The sequence below is a fragment of the Hyperolius riggenbachi genome, chromosome 3 (genome assembly GCF_040937935.1).
Source record: "Hyperolius riggenbachi isolate aHypRig1 chromosome 3, aHypRig1.pri, whole genome shotgun sequence".
NCBI classification, from domain to species: domain Eukaryota; kingdom Metazoa; phylum Chordata; class Amphibia; order Anura; family Hyperoliidae; genus Hyperolius; species Hyperolius riggenbachi.
The window spans coordinates 88,153,963-88,178,448 of record NC_090648.1 but is presented as its reverse complement, the minus strand read 5'-3'; the positions used below and the strand labels follow the sequence as shown (position 1 = coordinate 88,178,448).

Sequence of the window (24,486 nt, the reverse complement as noted above, 5' to 3'; positions counted from 1 at the left end):
CATAGATCGTATTTCAGCAGCTTCACACTGAACTGCCCTCAGCCAATCAATGAGGAGCAGGAATGTGGGAGGGGAGATAACAAGCTTCTCTTTGACAATGTACCAAATAGAGCCAGGCTGATTGAGATAAGATTTATTACAGCAGAAACATTTATGATTAGATTGACATGCTTGCAATGTAGAGTCAGGTTGTAGACAGCATAATAAACACAGAACAGTGGGTAAATGGAATTTGATTTTATGGCTGAATATCCCGCTTTAAAAAAGAAAAATATCCTCAGTCCATGTTTGTTAATTACTCAGGCAGGAAGAGGTGAGCGCCTGGGAAGCTTATATTCTAACCAAAGTACAGATACCAGGCTTGCTGAAAAAGTCATCTGAGTGCGCTGCTTTCCGTTTTACAGATTCATAGCTGGCTGCAAATTACATTTTTAGAGATAACCTTTAAGAGAATTAAATTAAAATTTAGATTTACTATCTGGCAATTCTGAAACATCTCAAAGTTCTCAGCTAGAATCTCAGCGTTCCCTCTTTACGATATGTTGTAGACCCAAAGCTCTTCTGTACAGTAGAAGCAGCTGCACAGAACAGAGAGTCTGGTGATTCGTTTGCACCAGTGATTAACCATAGTCTTTACAGAGGAACTTTAGCGAAAAGGGGGGGAAAATAAATCCCTACATTGCAAAGCGAGGCGTTAAAAAAATAGAAGAGAGATCAATACATGATTGGTATTTGCCATGTAATTGGCTCATATTGTTTGATCTGCCTTCATCCTTCACGTAATCATCTTTACTACTGGCAGGCATGAAGAAAAAACAGGCAGCGCCAACTGCCATTATCTATAACCACACCCTCTAACATTGTGATAGGCTAAAAGGTTGTTTTTTTTTATAGATATACTGTACATATGCACTGCTTAGCAGTTGGAGACAGCTGTTATTTCCCACAATGCGGCGAGGTTCCCAGACAGCAAACTGTCAGGACCATGGTCATGACATCACACTGTGGGAGGGGTTTCACCACAATATCAGCCATACAGATGTCTCTGATTATCTGAATTGAAATTATTAATTGAGAAAAGGTAAATATTTCTCAATGGAAAGGAGGTATCAGCTACTGATTAGGATGAAGTTCAATCCTTGGCTACCGTTGCTCTTTAACACACAGTATGATAGTTTGGGATAGGATCACTAAGAAATGGTTGTATTTTGGGTTTTAAAATTATGCTCATCATTAATTACTTTAATATAAAGACCTGAACTGAAGGTCTTAACAGTAATGGAATCTCGTTTTAATTAAAGAGAGTCCGAAGTGGGCTCAATTTTTTTTTTTTTAAAGTAGGCTACGTGATCCAGGGGGCTGAGCGGATCAGGTAGCCACAAAAACCGCCGCTCCTGTGGGCCGCACTTGTCCAGTTTCACTTTCATGACCTAAAGGTCACAACGCTGCAAAGAGAGACTGTGTTTCTCTTGCAGCGTGCAGGGAGGCGGGGGAGCAGCAGGGGGTGTGTCGAGGGAAAGAGAGCTGCCCAATGGCAGCTCTGGAAACCTTGCCGGAACGCCCCCGTTTTGAACACCTCCGAGATAGCGACAAATAATGTCGCTAATCTCGGGGGGCTATAGCGTGGCAGAGGGGGATATAGCATGGCAGTGTGGGGACACAGAGGCATGTCATGAGGCAGATAACAGGCCTCTGTGTCCCAACTGCCCACCTCGGGTTCTGGTTAAAGTTAAAGGATTCCCGTTACCATTAAATGACAGGTCAGTTATCCAATGCCTCATACAATTTCTACTGTCTAATGACCAGACATGGCAGCTCCAGTATGCCCAGTATAAGCTGATATGCTGTGGCTATATTTGGCATTGCTGTATTTACTGACCGACCATTGCATTAGCACAGCATATGCAGTATGACAGTTTTGATCCATGTTTCCCTTGTTTGTGCAGCAGGAGACATTGGCAGCGCTTCCAAACAGAGGCTGCACGCGAATTAACTACCAGCAATAGATGTGCAGAGCTCCACAATGTGGACTAAAATACACAACTTGCATTCAAAACAGGTACAGCAAAGGAGGACGTTAGCTTCAGTATAAATAAGATGTGCACAAATTATTCCCTACTAGACTTCCCCTTGTTTGTCCTTGTAACTTTGTAGGATTTTAAAAATATTGTAAAATAATGTTTGTTAACTAATCACGTGTAAAGGACCACATAAGATGTTGGCACGATGTAAAATAACAGTAATAATAATAATAAAAACAATAATAATAACTCTTAACTCTAACTTACAAAGCTCTCCACAATCTCTCCACCCCTGTACATCTCCTCACTAGTTGCCAGATACCAACCCAATCGTAATCTCAGATCTTCACATGACCTTCTATTGTCCTCCTTTAGAATCACCTCTTTGCATTCACATGTACAAGACTTCTCACGTGCCTCACCCTTCCTCTGGAATGCCCTCCTACAACACATTCATCACTCTTCAATCTTTAAACATGCCCTCAAAAATCACTTTTTCCATGAAGCATATGCTCTACCTACAGGCCAGATCACCTGTTGACCTCTTCAGAAGTTGTACTTGCAACTAGATAGCATACAACACACTGCCTCTAGATATGACTATTGTATACTACCCCATCTCTTGTTCCCCTCCTATTCCTTTACATTGTAAGTTCACAAAGGCAGGGCTTTCTCACTTTTTTCTAATTTGTTACACATTTATTCATATTAATTTTGTCTTTGTTATTACCGATTCTGTATTTTGTATCGCTTCTGTACCAACTCTGCATTTTGTGTATATATATATATATAAAATCTATATTATATTGTACCCCATGTTTGTTTCTTACTTTGTACAGCACCAATATGTTGACACTTTATAAATCAATAATAGTAAGAACAATAATACAAATAATGACAGTAATAATAGTAATAGTAGTGAACAAGCTATAGTGTGAGCTTACTTCTGTTTGAATAATTTCTCTCTACTAGTTCTAAAGGTTTCATTTGACTGTGTACACATATACAGGTGATACTCGAATATGTGACTATCCTGCAAAAGTCCATTTATTTCAGTCATTTAACTTAAAAGGTGAAACTAATATATGAAATAGACTCATTACATGCAAAGCGAGATATTTCAACCCTTTATTTGTTATGCTTTTGATGATTATGGCTTACAGCTTATGAGAACCCCAAAATCAAAATCTCAGACCATTAGAATATTGTAAAAATGTTCAATATTCCAGTGTGTATTCCAAAGTGTCAGACTGTAATCAGCTAATTAATCCAAAACATCTGCAAAGGGTTCCTATTTCATATATTAGTTTTACGTTGAATGACTGAAATAAATGAACTTTTGCACAATATTCAAATTTTTCGAGTTTCACCTGTGTAATGATCCTTCTACTGAAGCGCTGATAAAGGGGTGGATTCACTACATTTATCTCATGAATTATCTCACCTTACTTTTTATTCTCACCTCACTGAATCGGAGAGATAATTCACAAGTTAAAACTGATAAGGGTCGTCGTGGAAGAGTCTAGTACTGAACAATGTGTGCGCAAACTGTTTTTGGAAGCCAATATCCTCCATTTGCTGCATCTGTTTGGCGTGCAAGTTGTGTAATCTGCCCGTGTGTTAGCTCTGCACATCTATGCAACTGGTCTATTCGGGTGCAGCCTGCATTTGGAAGCGCTGCCATCATCTCCAGTTGTACAAAAATGCAGGGATGGTCGTAGCCAGCCAACTTCGCTACACTGGAACTACGCGTAGTTTTACGCAATTATGCTTCACCAAACTACGGCTTCGAAATCAAATATTTGCTTCGTATGCATTTCGTAGACTACGTGTTAAAATACGCAATTACGCGTAGCGCGAAGCGTAGTGTATGCAGATGCTTATGCCCGTATGCAGAAAATTTTATGCATTTATGTTTATACCGGGAACTCTTCTATGCGTACATACCCCTTTCCAATGCATAAATTTGTAAGTATACAATCGCACGCGGAAAATTAGACGCGAGTAACACATTCGTAGTTCACTACGCAATACACATGTTAACTACGCATAGTGGGCATAAGCTACGCGTAGCGGTACTTCGCTACACATAAATTCGTAAGCGTAGTTTTGAAACTTCACCTACGAACTACGATGCGTAGATGTGAACTATGATGCGTAAATTCGCACTGGCGTAGTTTCTGCTCATCTACGTCTGCTTGTGGCTAGCTGCATTCAGGTGTATCAGTTTGCATTCAATCTATCTAGATTAGGGTTTAGTGCATAGTTTTGCATCTGATTTGTATTTAAGGTGTGTATTTAAGTCCTTGGGCTGCACTGCACACCTCTGTTGGTTTCCTTTCAGTTGTAGCATGATTAGGAGCACCACCAATTTTTTTTTTTTTACTGTACTTTACTGTAAAACTGATAAGGAACCTTATACAATTAACTTTTCTTTTGGAGATACGGTACATTTTCAACGTTTTTACAAAATAATTTGTCAGCACCCCAGGGATAATTTTCAACTCCTTTTTTAAATAACTTTTCAGCACTCTGCAACTGAAAAAGTACCAAAAAGTAGGTGAAAAAGTACTGGCAACATTATTTTGAGTATTTGCTTTCTTGCTGGTGGCTTAAAAGGCATTTTTGATAAGGTGAGAAAATATCACCTTTGAGAAAAAGTGAACTGAATAAGGGGCCGGGGGGTTTGATGCACTGAGCTGCAGTAATATTAAGCTGCACGGCAATATTACTGTTCCTAACGGCAGCAGTGTACCACCAGTTACGCTATTAGCGGGGCCTGCAATACTCGCCAAACAGGAGCATTGCTACGGTAACGCACATTACTGTAGCAACACTCGTAGTACTCAAGTACTGTGGGTCGCACTCAGGCCTGGAACCCACTGAAATCCGCAAACGCAAAACGCAACCGCTAGCGTTTTGTCTGAGCGGTTTGCAAGCGGATTCATGCACGTTTTCGGTCGCGTTTTGCAACAGTGTATTTTTTTGCTCAGTGGTTGTGTAGCGTTTTGCGTTTCGTGTTTTTATCCTGATTGGTCCTGTGAATTATTTTTAATTTTGTTACAGTGTGCTGAACTGCAAAACGCTAGCAAAACCGCTCAGTTTAGGTTTTGCTGAGCGTTTCTGCTAGCGTTTCAATACTTTACATTGAAGCGCTAACGCTCCCAAAATGCTGCAGGTCCTGCGTTTGCGTTTCTGGGAAACGCAAACGCTCCTGTGGAAGTTGCCCCATCCATTACCATCAGCTGAGCGTTTTGGCAAAACGCTAGCGTATCGCAGCGCTGCCAAAATGCTAAAAAAAAACGCTCTTGTGGGTTCCAGCCCTCATAGAGCAACTGGTGGTACACTGCTGCCGTTAGTAACAGAAATATTGCCGTGCACTGTCTGCACACATCAATATTACTGCAGCTTTGTGCATCAAACCCAAAGGAGAGATAATTCAATTTGTTTTGTGAATCAACCCCAAAATCTCAGAACTTCCTCTCTGCTCTAAAAGATAAGCAACAGCATAACAACCTTTAACCTCCTTAGTGGTAACCCCGTGCTGGACACGGGGTAAGCCGCCGGAGGGTGCCGCTCAGGCCCTGCTAGGCCGATTTGCATCATTTTTTTTTCAAACACGCAGCTAGCACTTAGCTAGCTGCGTGTTTGTTGCGATCGCCGCCGCCGATGCGCCGCTACCCGCTGCGATACATGGGCCCCCCCCCCCTCCCGCATACCCCTTGCGCAGCCTGGCCAATCGGCGCCAGGCTGTGCTATGGGGTGGATCGGGATTCCCTGTGACGTTACGGCGTCGGCGACGTCAATGACGTCACTCCGTTCGTCGCCATGGCGACGGGGGACGCCCTCAAGGAAATCCCGTTCAGAACGGGATTTCCTTATGGCAATCGGAGGGGACGGGCGGACGCTGCGGGGAGGGGGCAAGCATGTAGCTAGCGCTAGGCTAGCTACATGCTAAAAAAAAAAAAAGTGAGAAAAACCCTCCCGCGCCCGCGCAGCCGCACGATTCATACCGCCAGGGAGGTTAAAGTAAATACTTTCTTTGTTACAGCTGATACAAATCCTGTAAAAAAAATCTGCAGTGTGTCTACTTCCCGCTTTCATGGAAATAGACATAGGGTTAACATCCTGTGTTTACAAATTTGCTGCTCTGCCGAGGCAGAGAAGATTCCTGAGTTGACACCACTGAGAGATCAAGTTACACTTGTGATTAGTCACAGATGAGGGGGAATTAGACAGGCTAAACTCTCTAAATACATACAGGGTACATTTCTCTATGTTTTCCTTCTGTCCTGTGCAAGAATTCAGGTCCACTTTAAAGAGGAAATCTTAAAATTTAAAACACATACAAATAAGAAGTTCATTTCTTCCAGAGTAAAATGAGCCATAAATGACTTTTCTCCTATGTTGCTGTCACTTACAGTAAGTATTAGAAATCAAACATTACCAACAGGTTTTGGGCTAGTCCATCTCTCCATAGGGGATTCTCAGCATGGCCTTTATTATTTATAAAGACACTCCCTGAAAAAGATTTATACAAAGATGCTGGCCAGCCTCCCTGCTCGCTGCACACTTTTTTGGCAGTTGAACAGAGCACCGAATGAAAATAAGCCCTAAAAGACAGGGGTGTAACTAGGGGGAAGCATCCCCTGCAATCACAGGGGTGCCCAGAGCCACAAGGTGCCCAAACTGCTACTTTACTGCCTCTGATAAAGAGGTCCATCCTTCAGATCAGGTGTTTTTGTGGTTACACTGGTTATAGATGCAGAGATTACGATGTCCCCACTTGTTTTAGGATCCTTGCAAGATACCCCCACTGGAGCTGGAAAGTGGGTATGGTCATGCACCAGGATGTGGGTGTGGTCATGGGTGGAGCTAAACTTACATGAACTTAACAGCAGTCTAAGTAGGCCTGCCCATCAAAATGTTGGATGAAGCCCCCCTCTCCATTGATTAAAAAAAAATCACATAAATAGGCAGTGTCACTTAAGGTGCGTACACACGCACTACCGGTGTCAACGACAGGTCCGCCGGACCATCCCGTTGGGTGGACGTTCAGAAACAGCCATATCAGTTCGGCGACAGCGCATACACATGCGCTACTGCTGCTGAAAGTCCGCCCAGCAGCAGGGTCTGACGGACCCGTCCTTGCCGCTGGTAGTGCGTGTTTTAAACATAAATAGGCAGAGTTACCTGGCTTCTGTGCTGCCTGGTCTGGCTATCTGCTGAGCGGGCTGGCCTGCCGCCAGGTTGTCTGGCAGTTCCATAGCATTCCCTGACCTTATAATGGACTCCCTGCTATGCTCCTATGGATCTCCCATTCAGGAACCACAACTCCCAGCATGCCTCCATAGAAGAACCACAGCACCCTGTATGCCCTACATAGAAGCATCACAGCACCAAGCATATCTCTGATTAATGCACCACAGCTCCCAGCATGTCCGCCATTGAGTCAACACAGCTGACTCTACCTGGGAGACATCCAGGGCACCCCAGAATAGATCCGGGGCATGTGCCACTGATCTCTGGGGCTAGCAACGCCTCTGGGCTCCATGATTTGTAGTACACCCCTGCTAATAGAGGTACATTTCAGAATAGATCTGAGACTAATATAAACTTTTCTATTGTACATTAAATACACTAACACTGAAAAGATACAGATCTAGAAATAAAGATTTCAACAACAAAAATTCCAATTGACAAAAAAAACTAAAAAAATTGGGCAACATGCAAAATCTGCATAATCCTAAAATCAGGCTACTTCAAATACAACATGTAAATATTCTTATGAAATCATAATATTATGATCTTTGCCCTGGAAATACTAATGTTCTCAACCAGCTTTGATTTCAACAAGTTCCATGAATTATTGATGCCCTCCATTAATTGCTGATGCTGGATTTGGATATCCAATAAAGAACCCGAACTTCAGATGATTAAAACAATTCAGCTCGACAAACAAAGCAAAGGTTGAAGGACATGATAAGACTCTTCTGCTGAACACTGTCACGTTGGTTTGTAGAATCAGCCTGCTAGTTCTAAAGATAAGTGACGAAGCCCCATGACTTCTTTATGAAGAAGTAGCACTAGACAGTTCAAAAAGTGCAAAAAGTGGCTTAAGGGTAAAGACTAGACAAATAACATTTATCTTGCCCTTTTCTCCTGGCATATTCAAAGTGCTTGAGCTGCAGCCACTAGGGGCGCTACTCAGTAGGCAGCAGCAGTGTTAGGGAGTCTAGTCCAAGGACTCCTTACTGAATAAGTGCTGGCTTACTGAACAGGAAAACTAGAGATTCGAACCAGGGTCGCCTGTGCCAGAAGCAGAGCCCTTCAGCCTAAACAAACATACTGTCATTAAGTTACATTAGCTATATTAATTAACCACTTCCCAACTGAGGGGTTTTACCCCTTGACCACCAGAGCAATTTTCACCTTTCAGCGCTCCTTCCATTCATTCATCTATAACTTTATCATTACTTATCACAATGAAATGAACTATATCTTGTTTTTTTCGCCACCAATTAGGCTTTCTTTAGGTGGGACATTATGCCAAGAATTATTTTATTCTAAATGTGTTTTAATTGGAAAATAGGAAAAAATGTGGGAAAAAAATTATTATTTTTCAGTTTTCGGCCTTTTTAGTTTTCAAATAATGCATGCTACTGTAATTAAAACCCATGAAATGTATTTGCCCATTTCTCCCGGTTATAAAACCGTTTAAATTATGTCCCTATCTCAATGTTTGGCGCCAATATTTTAATTGGAAATAAAGGTGCATTTTTTTCAGTTTTGCGTCCATCCCTAATTACAAGCCCATAGTTTATAAAGTAACAGTGTTATACCCTCTTGACATAAATATTTAAAAAGTTCAGTCCCTAAGGTAACTATTTATGTATTTTTTTTAATTGTAATTTTTTTTTTTAATTACAAAAAAAAATAAAAATTGGGGAGTGTGGTAGGTAAGGAGTTAATTTTTTGTGTAAAACTAATTTATTTGTATGTAAAAAATGCTTTAGGGCGTAGTTTTGCTATTTGGCCACAAGATGGCAACAGTAACTTTTTGTTTAATGCGACCTCCAAGCATCCTTCCGGACGCTTGGAGGAAGTACTAGGAGGCTGAGAAAGTTTTTTTTTTCTCACAATGATCGCGCTGCTTAGCGGAGGAGCAGCGGATCATTGCGGGGCTTGGATCAACAAACGGGAATGGATTTTCCCGTTCATTGATCTCCGGGCGAGCGGCGGGCAGCGTGTTTACGAGCGTGAGTGCGCGCTACAGCGAGCGGGAGCGCGGGCAGCGGCGGGAGCGCGGAAAGTACGGATTTCTCCGTCCCTAAGGGGTGAAAGGATGGAAAAAGGGATGGAGAAATTCGTACGCATGGGTGTAAAGTGGTTAAAATAGATAGGTAATATAATCTCTTACCCACCCTGTTTTAAAAGAACAGGTAAATGTTTGTGATTTCATGGGGGCTGCCATCTTTGTTATGGGGCAGCCATCTTTTTGTTTGAAAGGAGGTGACAGGGAGCATAAGACACAGTTCCAACTGTCCTGTGTCCTGATCACCCTTCCCAGCTGCATGCGCTAGTCTTCAAATCTCAAATTCAAAAAAAAAAAAAAAAAAATTGCACCAAAACAGCAGAACGAGAACAACAATATCAGAAATCCCATCACGCTTTGCACAGCATCAGGGGAAAAATGCTTGGGCAGTTTTCTTATGTGCAGCTAAAAATGAGTTTTGGATAAGAAAAACAAAGTTCTGATCCTGTGAAACTGTTAAAGAAACACCAAGCCTTTTCAGTGCTGCTGAGTAGATTTTTAGTCTGGAGCTTCACTTTAATTATTCCAGTGGCTGGACAGTGTAAAAACATAATGTCAAACATACCGGTATTTTGAGTATTTTCTTGCTTTTTGTGGGCTTAAAAAGCATTTTATCAATAAGGTGCGAGAATATCTCCTATGAGAAGACTCAGGAGAAAAGTTAACCGAGTACAAGCCCTTATCTCATGCATTATAGCTCCTTAGGTGTGTTACCTCGTGAATTATGTAAAGCGAAATGGTCATCAGTTTATAGAAATTGCACTGACCCTTTAATATGGCCATAATTAGAAAGGGGTGTGATCTGATTGTATTTATGATAAGATCAGTAGAGATGGGCAAGGGCACACAAATAATTTCGGTTTGTGTGTAAATGTAATGCAAATTGTATTCAGTTTGGAAATGGGCCAATGAAAAACATCAGAAAGTGCATTTATTTGGCCCAATTCCAAGCTCCATAAAGGTTCCCATTAATGGTCCAATTTCCTGAGCAAACAACTGTCCGATCTGATCAAGGCCATTGATCAGAAATGATCGCTAGGGCCCCCAACTGAGTGATAAAATTCAAACCAATCCAATCAGAGTAAAATAATGGTTCCGAAATTTAAATTCACAGGACAATCGATAGAACAATTCTTTTTTGTCGACTGCCTCTATTAACAGTACCCGAACCAATCAATCAGGAGATTGCACTGTTAGGGGCGCCTTTAGACTTTCTGCATCACATTCACCGTCTTTACTGGAGAACAGTTCTAAAAATACCAATCTTTTTTTGCCATTATTATCCATGTGATAAGATGCAGATCTCCAAATACTTGCTGTTATTTCTGTAGAAACTATAACGACCTTTGGCTTCCAGATTACAGCAATCAACTGGTAAAACAAAGAATTACCAATTTATTAACACCACCCACCACCAGTGGAGATGAGTGTATATTTGTGTCATTTACAGTCACCCGTGGTCATCACTAGATCAAGTTGCCTGTGTCCTGATGGTTACTCCAGAACTCGTCCCACTTCCTGCTTCCACCTTGCCTATTTAGCCAGCCCACTGCAAACTCCTATGGAAATCCTCAATTCATTGTTTGATTGAATGTAAAAGATTCTGCAGACAGGAAGCGTAAGGTTTGCACATGCAATGGCCAGGATACTCATGCTGTCTAAATGCACAAGAGATAACCTAAGCTTAGAGGAGTCTGAAGGTCTAAAACGTAACTTTTAATGACTATGTTAAACCACAGGTGGTTACAAAACTTTGCTTGTGATAATGACATAGCAGTGGATTGAGGTAACAGTAGCAATAGACCTCCTGCAACAAAAAAACTCTATAGGTTTCCCCCCCTTAAAATTGTGGGCTTCGTCAGGGGTACATTAAGTGCTCGAGCTGAAGTGCCCTGTGCTAAACATACAATATTACATCATAACACACAACAAAATGACATCCTTTCGTCTCAATCTAAAATGACAGAAATGTGACACTTACACTGTGGCTAGAGGAGAGGTGCGGTGAGGAGATTAAACCTACCGCCCGCTAGTGCTGATGTTACCTTCCTCCAGCCACTAATTGGATAGAAGGCATGACAGCTACTTGAGAGGCCTGTCTGACTGGTATGCATGACCCACATGCGTTCACTCGCTGCAGTCCATGCAGTGGGTAGAGTTCTTCTTGAAAACATACCTAAAACATTACAGCCTATTAGTACTATGGATGGACATCTCATCATTAAGAGTGAAAATGCTAGTAAAACCGCTTTACTAAAATATACTAACTTTTTTTGCAGTGCAGTAATAGGCCAAAGGTCAAGGTCAATGCGGGTATGAGGCAAAGGCCTGACCCATGTAGAGGAGGTACTACATATGACAGCTTGGACAACAGAGAGGATTTCAAATTCCAGGCCAAGAGTTTCCGACTCCGACCCACATATATGCATTGCTTGCAGCAGTCAATGTTATACTTATTATCTTGGACAGCCACATATCGCAGTGATATTTGAAAATCTGTGCCCCCCCCCCACACACACACATATACCATGGATATTTTGAAGCTTCATTCTTATTTTCTCATTTCATATCTTTAGTTCAGCTTTGACATTCTAGTAAATAATTCTTGGCCTAATGATGTACTCTATATTATAAGAGGCTCTGCTGCCCATTGAGTGATTCTGTAGTTCAGTCACTGATTACATTTCCCAACAAGTGATTTAGTTTTACATTTCAATGAATTATTTTCCATCCAATGAGTGATTCAAACATTAAAATAGGCACCAGTCTCAACCAAGGTGTAATTCGGTTTCACTGGTGGCCTCTTCGTTTCTGGGGAATTACTCTATTCAAATCAGTACTCAGTCTCAAAAAATTACAGTCTAAATACCGTCACCAAAGTCAAAAGGGCCTTCTGGCTACGGGCCAGTTTGGGTGGAAGAGAATTATCCAGGCTACATGGTCTGCAATTTTGAAAGTAAAGATGAAAGAAGAACAAGTAGATGCAGCTGATAACATGAAGATATTGTCCTTGGTGTTAGTCCTTGGCAAACCACACAAGGCACAAGTACATACTTCTCCCAATCAACTGACACTACAATGCTTACTGTGACCTATGTCAGGAATACATTTTATGGCACTATTGAGCAAATGTGAATAGGAGTGTCTTATCAGTCTGACAATATTGTGCATGTGGTCTACTCTTGTTTTTCATAGCGTCCTCCTTCCTGAATACACCAGTCTTTCCTGATTGTCCTCCTGCACATGTGGTCTCTTCTTCTACCTCAGCAACCCCCTTCCTGAATACACCCCATCTTTCCAATTGTCCTCTTAAGCATGTGGTCAACTCTCTTCTTCAATAGATCCCTCTTCTTGAGTGCCCATCTCTGCATGTGGCCTGCTTTTATTTTCTACAGCATCCATGTTCTTCAGTAGAGCTCTCTTTTCAATTGTTCCTCAGAACCTTGATTTCTTTTTTCAAAGTCCTCTGATGTTGCTTGTTCCTCAAGTGCAAATTTTCTTATATTTGGTCCTTCTTCAGTTCTCTCTTATTTCCAGGTATCTTTCCAGGCACTCTTCCTCTTGGAAACATTCATCAGTGTCTATCCTCCACTGTTCCCCCATTCCGCCCGTATCTCTCAGATCTGTGCTCCTTCCAAATCCACTTCCAACACCTTCACAACTCTTTTTTTCCACCTTTACTTAGCCCTTCCATTTTCCTACCTGTTCCTGTTTTTCACCCATTCTTGTCCATCGGTGTACTTGGAATCTATTCATTTCCCCATCACAATCCTATCGTGCCCCACTAAGTCCATTTATGCTAGAGATTCCATATTTGAATGTAATCCGTGAACACATCTAAGTCACTCTCATAAGCGGGAACGACTGCTTAAGTAAAAATTAGGCGAGTCAGAATAATTTGTTGTCTAGCCAGCCTTGCATTAAGAAGACTAGTAGTCGGTGGAAGCCATGCTGGTTCTATGCCCACCTTATCATACCTGATGCATGAAACATGAGAAGAACATCTTCTACTTTTTCCAGATACAAATCTGCTACACAGATGCACCATTTTTTTTCTAATTTCTACGTTCGTAAGTCATTTGGAGACATATTAACCCCACACGTCTTTATAAAAAAAGCAGAGCTCAGCTAACAGTTCACCAACCTTTTGACTGTCATTGTTTTTAAATCAGATCCCCCTTTAAGATAATCATGTTTATTAAGGGGCAAAGACACCTTTTTTCTCTGTTCGGATCCACTGCTGACCACGGTGATTACCGCAAGAAATGAGGCAAATGCTATTCGGTGATCTATGAAGTGGCGAAAGTGCTGACTGCCATTCGGATTAGCACATATTTTCGATGCTTATTGGCAATAATGCTAATCACAGGAAACTGGCAAATACTTATAAAGGTGGCGGTCATTCCATCTTATCAGCACTTTATTAAACATGATGATTTGCAAATGTCGAGAATGGTGACATTATTTCTTCAGATTGCCATCTTTAAAAATAAACCCCTTTGTTTTTGTTTTTTAGTTCACATGTGAGATCTGACTTGTAAATGTTTTCTAACTGAAGAAAATAAGCAATTTTGAAAACATGGCCTGGATGTATTAAAAAGCATCTGCTAAAAGATTACCGAATTTCACATCATTTGTCTGGGTCACACCAGACCATACTGAAGGTTACTGAAAGCTCGGTGAATTTTTCGTTGAGCAATTTCAGTCATGTTCACACAACCTCAAATCATCTTTTTCTGAATTAATCCAGAACAGCCTCGAATTATTATAAAAACTGTCCCTGTGGGTGCGCACTATTATAATCAAAATAATCATTCAGTAGACATCACTGCTGTCTGCTATGACCCAGGGAAGGTCTGCAAAGTCTGGACAATTTTATTTGTTCCTCGGAAACTTTCAAGATCACCTTAAATTCTACAGCTCTGAAAAAACGTAGTAAATTGGACTCACTGCATTGTTGCTTCTCTGATAGACAATGGAGCTTACGTTTTTTTGCTTAAGTTTAGATCTAAACCTACGTTCCACTGAACGGTTCTCCACTGCAGCTAGTGATTCTATATCTAATGATTGCTTCTGTATTGCAAGGAGCCATTCTACCACCCAATGGGCAATCTACATTCCAATGGCAGATTCTATCTTTCAACAAGTGTTTCTGAAGCTTATTCAGTAATTCGACTTTTCGGTAAGTGATTCTGTGTTCCAGTGAGTGGCTCTAGTTCACATTAAAGAATTGTTCTTTCCATTAATTCTTCCACTACATGATTTTGCCGTAAAGTAGGGGGCTGTGTTCCAATGAGTGATTCCGCAATTCGATAAGTGCCTGAATCTACAGTCCAGAGCCTATTTCATCCATTCAATAAGTCCCTTTACCTTCTACTGAGAGATCCTGATGTTTCTTGAGTGGCTTTGGCGCTAAATGAGTCACAACACTTTTTCTTTTTTTGCTGTGAGATACATTCCTATCCAGTAATTGACTCAAATTACTGCAACTGAGTGACACTGATTTTAATGAGCGATGCAACTGGCCAATGAGTGCTAGACTCTACGCTATGGTCTTCAGATGATCATTTGAGCTTCCTAGCAACTAAACCTGCTTTTATGATCTTTTAAACCCCCTTTTGACTTGGCCACTGTATATTCTGTATGGTGAGAGGAGTTAAAAATAGACTACATTATGTGCGGTGATCATACGTTCTTTACAAAGACGCTGGTTTAATATATGTGGTCCTCCTGGGGTAAGAAGAGCTCTGAATGATACTCTTATAAACGCTCTTCTGACTGTCTCCTGGATTCCCAGCTCCTCCGAAGCAGAGCCATTGATCTAGGAAATTAATCCAACAACTGTCCATAGAATGAATTATTTTCCACTTACTGCGAGGACAAGTGGATTTTTTTAGGCTTCCTCAGGATCAACAGTTGCTTTAATCTGCAAAAGTATGGGGAGCCAGTTCTTTCATTATTTTTTTATTGGCAGTGCCCATAATGTCATCACTAAGTGACCATCCCTAATACATGGCCAGTTGACATAATAATTATTTTAGATTACCCCACAATTTATGGTTCCACAACATCTAAACACCAAAAAATGGAAACCCGAAGCAATGGCACAATGATGGCTCCAGCTCTAATAAACGTCAACAACGACTGCTCTACAGAAACGACAAGACGACAAGGGCAAGAGCCTCGCTATAAACTTCTATATGTAAGTCTTAGAAAGCAACCTGTCATCGACACACTTTACATGAGATGACAATGTTCCTAAGAGATAATTTGTGGTGTTAACATAAATATAGATCAATCGTTGTTGCTCTGCTCATCTAATCTAGCAGTGTTGCTGCTGTGGTAAACAGCGCCATACTTCCCAATTGGTGTCCAAAAGTTGCGTTCATGCCTTCTTATACCTGGCACATCTTTGCCTGTGGCACGCTCAAGACTTTAGGGAGATGAAGTGACTCTTCCGGTCATAACTAACTACCCCTACGGAAACTGAAGCCCGGAGTTCACATAAGAAATAAATAACTTACATCACGGGAGGAGATGTACCTGGTAAAGGAAGCAGGGACATTACTCTCAAACGAGAATCAGGCAAGATGGCGTCATGCTAGTCCACACATGATCTCAGGAGAGGAGTATGGTGAGATCAATATTTACATTTACAACATAATTAGTTTCTTACAGACAATACGACATGTTTTCGATGATAAGATTTCCTGAAGGAGGTGCATGGTGACCGATATAAGATTTTGATTACCTGGCAGAAAAAACCCACATTCTAGAATGTCCACAAAACATCCTGAATTACATCCAAGAGGAAGTCATCTGCTGGTGCTATAAATAAAGCAGTCCCCTTTAATGTAACGTGGATGCATTCTCAATCAGTAGGACTGACCATGGTAGGGTATTCACAGGAGAAAAGAATGAAGAGTGCTACGAAATGAGACACAACCAACCAAGTACGTGAGACCACCTTTCACATAAGACCAACATCTGATGAGCGTATGACTGACCACTTGGAAAGCAGGCAATCTCTGCATCAAAGCTAAGTTGATTGCCTTGCAGTACGGGAGGCTGCTTCTCACAGCCAAAGGCCAAATGGCCTGCACAGGGCATCCTACAAAACGCTACGTAAAATACAGCCTCCCTGGGAAAGGGAGGACTAAAGAGATGACAGATAGATATGAGACTGGACTAGATATATAGATATATGGATGATAACCACACGCCTAATATAGAAATTGATCACTAAGCAAACTGATTACAAATACACAGATTTATCGTCATAGGTCATAGCTAGTCTATCTAAATGAATGAACTGTCAATAAATACACAAACCTCTGTGTTCAATTGGTGGAGAACATATACATTTTACGTACACGAAGCAAACCTCTTTACATACAGATGCACAGGCTTGTTTGCTCTCTCTCTTCCTTGCAAGACATAAAAATTATATTAAAAATGATATGAACCAAAAAGGAATACCCAAGTAAAACGATTCATTTGGTCAAGAGAATTTGCACATATTTTGCAACCACTGTACGACTTGCAGAATGTCTGTACGTACATCATTATGCTTTAGGCACACACATTACACATACACTGCATGCCTATGCAGACATACAATGTACCCACGTCCCTTACCTTGTTATACAGTCTTTTTTTTGCAGAGATTTAGTTTTTTGAGGGTTCGGGGTAAAGGCTGGTTACCGATGCTCCTGTAGAAGACCACCTGCTGGCCGTGGACATAATTCCACAGGGGAGGAGCCCAACAGGTTAGCCCCACCTCCTGCGCTTTGTTGCCACTGTCCAAAGGTTCTATTAACACTGGTCCTTAGTCATAAGACAGTAGTCCATATATAGGTACACAAATGGGTACTTGCTGGCCTTTTCGGGGATATACTATGGCCAACCGGGTTGGCAGTTATTAATTGGATATGTACATAGGTGGCACTAAACAAATGGTCCAGTTTTTGTTTTTTTTCCCCCAGTTTCCAATAGGCTAGGCAGCTGCAAATGTTCCTGGTCTATGTTTCACCAAAGCACCAAGCTATAAGCTGTTTAGTCTATCAAGCTGGTATTAGCTGCCAGGCGTTTCGTGGTAAACATTCCTTTTTGATTTGGCATGTTTGTATTTAGTGGGCCTTGCCATGGGTCAGTAGGCTTCCCTCTTCATATGCTTTCCATATCCGTCGCTGGATTGTCACCAAACACAAGACTGGCGAGGGTTCTTCAAGCTGTTTTTCATTCTTGGTCGCTGCCCGCCGCAGGATGAATGGAAGACGAGGATGGCTCTGCTGTACGCTAGCCTGGGCTGAGGGATCTCTGTGGCCTGACCGCCTTTCAGGTCCTCTCCAGCACACTGGTCACAGCGAGACTGCTGATAGCCAGGGGGGGCAGACAGGGGAGCGGCTCAGCTAAATTAAGCCCACATGGGATGGCTGCATCCCACCTGTCCGAAAGAGGTGAACCTTTCAGTTTAGCATTGATGAATCTACCTGCTGGCTTCCAGTCACTGGCAGTCAGTGGCAGGCATCCTATCCCCTGGTGGCCCAGTCTCTGTCCAAGGTGCTAGCAGACTGTCTCTCCTATGGAATTGTAGATGATGCAGCTGCTAGGCAGCCCACCCTCGCTTGTCAGTGGTACCCAAGCGTCTGATAGCAGCAATCATTGCATCCTTCCCAATGAATAGAGGGATCAGCATCAGCAGCAGAAAAGGAGGCAGAGGAAAAAAAACAGATCTGTAGTAGTCACAGCTAGGAAAGCATCAAGCCAACCCCCTTGTTTGTAAGAGGACTGTAGGCAGATCTCATGATGTGTCCTGTCCCCTCTGCATGTCAGTGTGTCTCCTTGCTTGGCTAGCTGAGATCTCCCCTCGTCCTGTCCTCCATCATTAGCCTGCCCTGTGTGCAATAAGGCGTCTCTCCGCTGCTGTACCTGGCTGTCCCGAGGTATCTTTTCCCGAGGTCTCTTCTCTCTCTCTTTTGCAAGGCGGCTCTGCTCTCTCTCTCTCTCTGCAAACTGCTCTTCTTTTTTATCCCACGTAAAGAAATAACAAAGAAAATAAATGAGATATTGTGGGGCTGTTTCGGTCTCCCTGCCCCTCCTCCGTCTCTCCCTCCCTTGCTCTATCTATCTCTCTCTCTCTCTCTCCCTCCCTTTACTCTCTCTCCTTCCTTCCCTCCTCCTCACTCCCTTTAACCCTCTCTCAGATTCAGCTGGCTTCTCCTATATGTGTGTCTGTTTCATGTCATTGGCTTCTTGTGCTGTGCAGGGCTGCTGCTTGCCATGCTGTCCCCATCTGAGCTGCCACCCCGGATCTGTGTGTGTTATTGTGCCACCTCCAATATTTCCTGAGCCCCCCCCTCCTCCTCCTCTACCTCTCCTCCTGTCTGCCCCTCACTCCATCTCTCTATCTCCACCCTCCTCTCCTCCTTCTCTCTCCCTCTCTCTCTCCATCTTCCCCCTGCTTCATCTACCTCTTCTGTGCAAACATTCCTGGCTCACTCCATCTTTCCTTCCCTCCCCTCTGCTTCCTTTTTGTAGCAATCTCTCCTCTCTGCCTCTGTATGCAGCACTGTGCCTATATGTGCTCCATGTCTATGGCACTGTATGTGTGTGTGTGTGTGTGTACACCATCCTGTACTTGTGCTGAATATGTGTGCACACGTCTGTGTATATAGCAGTATGTATGTGTGTGTGTGTGTGTGTGTGTGTGTGTGTGTGTGTACACCATGCTGTACTGGATATGTGTGCACACATCTGTGTATATAGCAGTATGTATGTATGTGTGTGTGTACACCATGCTGTACTTGTACTGGATATGTGTGCACACGTCTGTGTATATAGCAGTATGTATGTGTATGTGTGTGTACACCACCCTGTACTTGTGCTGAATATGTGTGCACACGTCTGTGTATATAGCAGTATGTATGTGTGTGTGTGTACACCATCCTGTACTTGTGCTGAATTATATGTGTGCACACGTCTGTGTATATAGCAGTATGTATGTGTGTGTGTGTGTACACCATCCTGTACTTGTGCTGAATATGTGTGCACACGTCTGTGTATATAGCAGTATGTATATGTGTGTGTGTGTGTGTACACCACCCTGTACTTGTGCTGAATATGTGTGCACACGTCTGTGTATATAGCAGTATGTATGTGTGTGTGTGTGTGTGTGTACACCATGCTGTACTGGATATGTGTGCACACATCTGTGTATATAGCAGTATGTATGTATGTGTGTGTGTACACCATGCTGTACTTGTACTGGATATGTGTGCACACGTCTGTGTATATAGCAGTATGTATGTGTATGTGTGTGTACACCACCCTGTACTTGTGCTGAATATGTGTGCACACGTCTGTGTATATAGCAGTATGTATGTGTGTGTGTGTACACCATCCTGTACTTGTGCTGAATTATATGTGTGCACACGTCTGTGTATATAGCAGTATGTATGTGTGTGTGTGTGTACACCATCCTGTACTTGTGCTGAATATGTGTGCACACGTCTGTGTATATAGCAGTATGTATGTGTGTGTCTGTACACCACCCTGTACTTGTGCTGAATTATATGTGTGCACAGTCTGTGCATATAGCAGTATGTATGTGTGTGTGTGTACACCACCCTGTACTTGTGCTGAATATGTGTGCACACGTCTGTGTATATAGCAGTATGTATGTGTGTGTCTGTACACCACCCTGTACTTGTGCTGAATATGTGTGCACACGTCTGTGTATATAGCAGTATGTATGTGTGTGTCTGTACACCACCCTGTACTTGTGCTGAATATGTGTGCACACGTCTGTGTATATAGCAGTATGTATGTGTGTGTGTCTGTACACCATCCTGTACTTGTACTGGATATGTGTGCACACGTCTGTGTATATAGCAGTATGTATGTGTGTGTGTGTGTGTGTACACCACCCTGTACTTGTGCTGAATATGTGTGCACACGTCTGTGTATATAGCAGTATGTATGTGTGTGTGTGTACAGCATCCTGTACTTGTGCTGAATATGTGTGCACACATCTGTGTATATAGCAGTATGTGTGTATGTGTGTACACCATGCTGTACTTGTACTGGATATGTGTGCACACGTCTGTGTATATAGCAGTATGTATGTGTGTGTGTACACCATCCTGTACTTGTGCTGAATTATATGTGTGCACACGTCTGAGTATATAGCAGTATGTATGTGTGTGTCTGTACACCATCCTGTACTTGTGCTGAATATGTGTGCACCCGTCTGTGTATATAGCAGTATGTATGTGTGTGTGTGTGTGTGTACACCACCCTGTACTTGTGCTGAATATGTGTGCACACGTCTGTGTATATAGCAGTATGTATGTGTGTGTCTGTACACCACCCTGTACTTGTGCTGAATATGTGTGCACCCGTCTGTGTATATAGCAGTATGTATGTGTGTGTGTGTGTGTGTGTGTGTGTGTGTGTACACCACCCTGTACTTGTGCTGAATATGTGTGCACACGTCTGTGTATATAGCAGTATGTATGTGTGTGTGTGTACACCACCCTGTACTTGTGCTGAATATGTGTGCACACGTCTGTATATAGCAGTATGTATGTGTGTGCGTGTACACCACCCTGTACTTGTGCTGAATATGTGTGCACACGCGTCTGTGCATAGCAGTATGTTTGTGTGTGTTTGTACACACCATGCTGTACTTGTACTGGATATGCATCCGATATGTGCATGTGTCTGTGCATATAGCAGTATGTAAGTGTATGTGTGTGTCTGTGCACCATCCTGTACTTGTGCTGGATATGCTTCCAATGTGTGCACCTGTCTGTGCATAAAGCAGTATGTATGTGTGTGTTTGTATACATCCGTGTATACATGTCTGTGCATATGACAGGATCTGTGTGTATTATGTGTACTTCTTCTGGATATCCATCCAATGTGTGCACACGTCTGTGCATATAGGATGTATGCCTGTGTCTGTGTACATCCCTGTGTATTCATCCGTGTGCATATGGCAGGATTTGTGTGTATTGTGTGTACTTTTGCTGGATATCTGTCCAATGAGCTTGATTCACTAAAGCGTGATAACTCATAGCACGGCTGTGCTAACGTTTTTGAACGTGTCTTCGTGCGCAATCGCACATTTTCGCACGGAAATACGCTCGTAAGTTTGCGATTGCGCACAAAAACTGGTCGTGCTATGCGTTATCAAGGTTTAGTGTGTTTGTGTACATTCCTGTGCATATGGCAGGATCTGTGTGTGCTGTGTTTACTTATGCTGAATATACATCCAAGTGATGTGTGCTGACATGCCTGTGCATATAGCAGGATGCATGTGTGTGTTTGTGTACATCCCTGTGCATATGGCAGGATCTGTGTGTGTACTTGTGCTAGAGATGCATCCAATGTGTGCACACATGTCTGTGCATAGAGCAGGATGTATGTGTATGGCCCAGTGCACACCGAGCGGTTTTTGGAGCGATCCGCCGGCCGCATCCGCCTGGAAAAATGCTTGGCTAATGTATTGCAATGGGATGGTGCACACCGGCGGTTTGAGGTTTTTGCCAAGCCGCAAACGCGCCTCCTGCTGCGCGTTTGCGGTTTGCTAAAAAACCTCAAACCGCCGGTGTGCACCACACATTGAAATACAATAGCCAAGCGTTTTCACTGGCTGATGCGGCTGGCATACAAAATCCGCTTGGTGTGCACCCGGCCAAATATCTGCTCTCAAAACCGCTAGCGTTTTGACGATCTGCTAGCGGTTTTGGTGTGCACTGGGCCTAAGTCTGTGTTTGTGTACATCCCTGTGCATATGGCAGGATCTGTGTGTGTACTTGTACTAGAGATGCATCCAATGTGTGCACACATGTCTGTGCATAGAGCAGGATGTATGTCTATGTCTGTGTTTGTGTGCATCCCTGTGCATATGGCAGGATAGTATGTATTGTGTGTACTTGTGCTGGGGGTGCATCCAATGTGTGCACACATGTCTGTGCATAGAGCAGGATGTATGTGTACGTCTGTGTTTGTGTGCATCCCTGTGCATATGGCAGGATAGTATGTATTGTGTGTACTTGTGCTGGGGGTGCATCCAATGTGTGCACACATGTCTGTGCATAGAGCAGGATGTATGTGTATGTCTGTGTTTGTGTGCATCCCTGTGCATATGGCAGGATCTGTGTGTGTACTTGTACTAGAGATGCATCCAATGTGTGCACACATGTCTGTGCATAGAGCAGGATGTATGTGTATGTCTGTGTTTGTGTGCATCCCTGTGCATATGGCAGGATCTGTATGTATTGTGTGTACTTGTGCTGGAGATGCATCCAAGGGGCTTGGTTCACTAAACCGTGATAACTCATATGATGGCCGCGCTAGCGTTTTCACGTTTTGCGTGTGATTTTGCGTTTTTGTGCATTTTCAAGGTTTAATGAATCAAGCCCAATGTGTGCACACGTCGGTGCATAGAGCAAGATGTATGTGTTTGTGTACATCCCCGTGTGCACATTCCTGTGCATATGGCAGGATCTGTGTGTATCATGTGTACTTCTGCTGGATATGCATCCAATGTGTATATGGCAATGGTATATGGCAGGATCTGTGTGTGATGTGTGTACACATGTCTTTGCATAAAGCAGGATGTATGTGCATGTGTTTGTGTACATCCCTGTGTGTACATTCCTGTGCATATGGCAGGATCTGTGTGTATTATGTGTACTTCTGCTGGATATCCATCCAATGTGTGCACCCATGTCTGTGCATATAGCAGGATGTATGTGTGTGTTTGTGCACATTCCGGTGTATATGGTAGGATCTGTGTGTGATGTGTGTACACCAGTGTTTCTCAGCATTATCCTAGCAGCATGCAGTCCTTGTCACGTGCCCCCTGCGCCCTGTTGTGGGTAACATTGTCTCACATTGAACCTGATTGAAGCACTCCACAATTACATATACTGTACTGTTTGTTCATGTGTAGTTATGCAGGTTTGGTTATGAGTCTTTTTTTTTACAACTTATGACAGTGGATTGATTGTGGCACATGCAAGTACCTGCTGGGGCCAGCGTATGTTCCCCCTCGGGGTATAGAGGCCATGTGATGAAAAATAAGGGCGTACGTGCAGATGTGCTGGAAGGGTAAGTATGTCAACAGCCCAATGTACACTCCCATGATTGTGTTTATGGCAATAAGTGTGTCTGTATACATCATAATGTGGTGCGCTTTAAAGTGTACGTATGTCTCTGTGTGTATGTGCCTATGTGACAGGATTTCTGTGCACACAAACCACATTGTCTATGTATGTGTATGCATGTCAGCTTTGTGTAGGGGTGACTGGGATCATGCAGAGCCGGATTTGTACTAGGCCCACTGTCACCAACACCACTGCCCACCCACCCTGTTCCTGTTCATCCCTCATCCTGTGCTGCTCTCCCCGTCCTGTACTGTTCTCCTCCATCCTGTAGTGTCCTTCACTGCCGGGGACCGGGTCTGTGACTGCTGCCATTTACATGTTATGGCAATTTAACTGCCTGAGTGTGCCAGCGGCTGCCAGCCCCTTGCTTCCTAGTGCCATGACGTTTGTGGCCTTGCCTCAAATCCGGCCATGGGATCATCTGGGCAGAAAAAGTCAAGAGACCCTAATGAAAGCAGACCCAAACAAAAAACTGAACATGCCTTGCAAAATACTTAAAGGACCAGAACGACAGGTTTTTGGCCAGTCCATCTCCTCATGGGGGATTCTCAGGGTTTTCTTTGTTTTCAACAGCATTTCTTGAACAGCAGTGGCAAAGTTTAACTGCCAAAATAGTGTGCAAGTGATTAGGGAGGCTGGCGGGCATCTTGTGGCAGTTAAACTGCTGTGCAGGAAATGCTGTTGAAAACAAAGAAAACCCTGAGAATCCCCCATGAGAAGATGTACTGGCCCAAAACCTGTCGGTTCTGTCATATTTTAACTGCCTACTTTTTTACGCGATAGTGGTCCTTTTTGTAGACTACTGTTGTGTAGACAATTGTAGACCAAATTGCAGAGGCAGGATTGTGTTGCATGCTGGGGCAACTTCTCTATAGGCAAACACAAATGTATAAAAATCGTTTGCGTTTTTTTTTTCATGTGTTTGTGTTTATAACGATGGTGGTAGCCTGAATTTGATGCAGCAACACACTTT

The 24,486-nt window shown here is 42.8% G+C and overlaps 1 protein-coding gene across 3 annotated transcripts in view; it reads right to left on the bottom strand.

Moving 5' to 3' along the window:
- Nucleotides 1-18,451, bottom strand: part of ADGRL1 (adhesion G protein-coupled receptor L1) — a 652,811-nt gene extending 634,360 nt beyond the window's left edge. For all 3 annotated transcript variants that reach the window (XM_068274518.1, XM_068274520.1, XM_068274519.1), the window contains exon 1: nt 16,975-18,451. The gene's annotated coding sequence lies outside the window, so the exon portion shown is untranslated. The remainder of the gene's footprint in view (nt 1-16,974) is intronic.
- Between the last annotated feature and the right edge of the window lie 6,035 nt (nt 18,452-24,486).